Source organism: Alosa sapidissima, chromosome 6 (assembly GCF_018492685.1).
Source record: "Alosa sapidissima isolate fAloSap1 chromosome 6, fAloSap1.pri, whole genome shotgun sequence".
Taxonomy (NCBI): Eukaryota; Metazoa; Chordata; class Actinopteri; order Clupeiformes; family Clupeidae; genus Alosa; species Alosa sapidissima.
The window spans coordinates 38449290-38452555 of record NC_055962.1 but is presented as its reverse complement, the minus strand read 5'-3'; the positions used below and the strand labels follow the sequence as shown (position 1 = coordinate 38452555).

The window sequence follows — 3266 nt, the reverse complement described above, 5'->3', positions numbered from 1 at the left end:
ACTACCAACACACCAACAGACGCACCAACACCAGCTGCAGAAGGGTCACATGGACACTGGGGGGCGCCATTTCACCACACACCTCTTTGTGAGCAACACATACAGTCCATTACGTGTAAGTGCAGTGGTTTACAAAATATGAATTAAATATTAACATGCTGGAAGGTGCTCAAATTTCTTACTATTTCTGCGACTAAAGCCTTTAGGGTTTTTTTTATTAATAGGAAGTGTCACGTTTTGCTTCAGATAAACCGCATCATTTTTAAGTATAGTTAAGTCACTTTGTTAGTAACAGATTTTAAGACGACAGCAGTTGACAATAGAGGCAGTTAGGAGTTGACAATACAATACAAATACTTACCTGGCAGGGGGGATACCATGATCAAGAAGGTGGTTCACATTTGACGAGGCTCTGCCATTGCACTTTGGCGGTAGCTGACCCAAACTAATTCCCCAAATGTGGGAATCTCGACTGCATAATTTGTGGTAGTGGGGGACTGCGTTTGCAGCCGTGGCCTACTGGTTAGCGCTTTGGACTTGCAACCGGAGGGTTGCCGGTTCGAACCCCGACCAGTAGGCACGGCTGACGTGCCCTTGAGCAAGGCACCTAACCCCTTACTGCTCCCCGAGCGCTGCTGTTGTAGCAGGCAGTTCACTGCACCGGGATTAGTGTGTGCTTCACCTCACTGTGTGTTCACTGTGTGCTGAGTGTGTTTCACTAATTTATGGATTGGGATAAATGCAAATTTCCCATACGGGATCAAAAGAGTATATATACTTACTTATACAAAAACGTTAGATAAAATCATGTAACACATAAAATGTTAGATAAAAGAAAACTTACATTAGAGGTCAAATAGTAAATAAGAATACTAAACACTAAAACATGAGATAAAGACAAAATAATAAATAAAACAAAGAAATGTTTAAAAAAGTTAAATAGATAAATAATCATAAAAATAGCTAATCAAATACTGAATACTAAAAAGATCTTGCAGATGGGTGTGGACGCTCACCTGGTAACCTGGATTACAGATTACCTGACCGAGCGACCACAGTTCGTCAGACTGAAGAACTGCCTCTCTGACACTGTGATCAGCAGCACCGGAGCGCCACAGGGAACTGTGCTCTCTCCAGTCCTGTTCACCCTGTACACATCTGACTTCTGCTACAACACCGAGTCATGCCACATGCAGAAGTTTTCTGACGATACTGCAATTGTGGGGTGTATCAGGAACGGGCAGGAGGAGGAGTACAGGAGCCTGGTGGAGGACTTTGTGCAATGGTGCAAACTCAATCATCTTCAACTCAACACTTCAAAGACCAAGGAGATGGTGGTGGATTTCCGCAGGTCTAAGTCCACTCTGCTACTAGTCTTCATTGATGGGGTCAATGTGGAGGTGGTAAGCACCTACAAGTATCTGCGTCTCCACCTTGACAATAAACTGGACTGGTCAGCCAACACTGATGCACTCTACAAGAAAGGACAGAGCAGGCTGTACTTCCTGAGGAGGCTGCGGTCCTTCAATGTGTGCAGCAAGCTCCTCAGGATGTTCTACCAGTCTGTTGTGGCCAGCGTCCTCTTCTATGCAGTGGTATGTTGGGGAGGAAGCACAAAGAAGAAGGATGCGGGGCGACTTGACAGGCTGGTAAGGAAGACTGGCTCTGTAGTGGGAGCTGAACGAGTGCATCACTTCAATATCTGACAAAAGGACCCTAAACAAACTGATCAACATCTTGGACAATGAATGTCATCCACTCTACAGCACTATTAAAAACCAAAAGAGCTTGATCAGCTGGAGACTTCGCTCACTGCCATGCACAACTGAAAGGCTGAGGAAGTCATTTGTTCCCAGGGCCATTGAACTGTTTAATGCTTCACTAAAGGGAAGAGGGGAGATAGACTTCTCTGCTTAGTCTGTCTGCCTCTCCACCCTCTCCATGTTTGAGTACTGACTGCCCACTACTGCTTTACTACTGTTTTACTAATGTACACAGCCTAATGTTTTCACTACTGTTTTACTGCTACACTGTTTTTCATGCTATTTTAGCACACATGATCAATGGCTGCGGTCAGGCTTCTGCTACAATACTGAATGAATGAATGGCTATAACCCTATTACCTCAACCTGTTCTTGCACTGAAATAGTTTTTTATATTACCTTGTCTACATTATACTTTACTCTCCTATTTGTCCATATTATTTATGCTGGTCTCTAGACCTTACTCTTGCACTGTTGCACTGTTGGACTAATGTTGGACTACTTTTTGCACCTTCACCATCTATCTAGCTGTATGTATGTGACATGTATGCATGTATGTATAGTAACACAGGGCGAGTAACACAGAAAAACGACCAAAAAAACAAGACAGGAAACCAAGGAAGACGAGGAGAGGACAGAAGAAACGGACTGGAGATGGGGCCAGTGACACGGCAACAGGCCAGAGTCCGGTCATGGACCTGTCTGATAAGGTGTTTACCCCTCAACATCTCTCGGCCCTGAGTAAGGGATTGAGCTTTGTTCCAACTGGTCATACAAACTCTTTTGAAATTCTTTCAGTAGCAGCAACTGGAATCCATGCATTTCCACAGAATTATTTTTGGAATCTGATCCCTTAATATACCTGTTCATTCTTACTCGTCGCTCGACTTATCGTGACTAAATTCAAGATGGCTGCAAACGCTAAACTTTGTGAAGATACTGTCTGTATAAATCGTCTTGTAAGTAAACTACCAGTGCTTTTTCAAAGTTCTCAATGTCTCGTTTTAAATGTCAGGGCCCTCGGAAGTCTACCAATGAAGTGTGGAGATACATTGAGCCTCGTAAATGGTGTAAAACAGTGATTTATTTGCATGGCTAGCCCGATGCCGAAGCACCACCATTGAAAAAGCTGTTGGTAGCATCGGCTACTAGCGCCAGATTTTGGAGTGCAGGGGACAAGCCGAGATGGGCTATGAGACATACGTTCACACTCGGTATCATGTTTCAACACACTTTAGGTCAATATTACACCGGAATTCTCCTCTAAGTCCGCTTGATACTGTAAGCCATTGGTTCCCAAAGGAGATTTTATTTGGGTCGCCAGCATAGCCTAGTGACAATTTATGTTGTGTAATAGGCCTAGCATAGGGCCTACCTTATATAGCTTATAGTTTGTTAACAGTCACGGTTTTGTCATAACTCCCTCCAATATTTCTATCGGGCGCCTAATGGACTAGGCTGGGTGAACTCAGCCTGATCTGCCGGCGATTCCTTTTCGATTTC

At 43.9% G+C, this 3266-nt stretch overlaps 1 non-coding gene across 1 annotated transcript; it reads left to right on the top strand.

The window, feature by feature from the left end:
- The first annotated feature begins 353 nt into the window (after nt 1-353).
- On the top strand, nt 354-521 carry LOC121712384. The gene has a single exon (XR_006032603.1). It is a non-coding gene; the product is annotated as a U1 spliceosomal RNA (small nuclear RNA).
- The last annotated feature ends 2745 nt before the right edge of the window (nt 522-3266 follow it).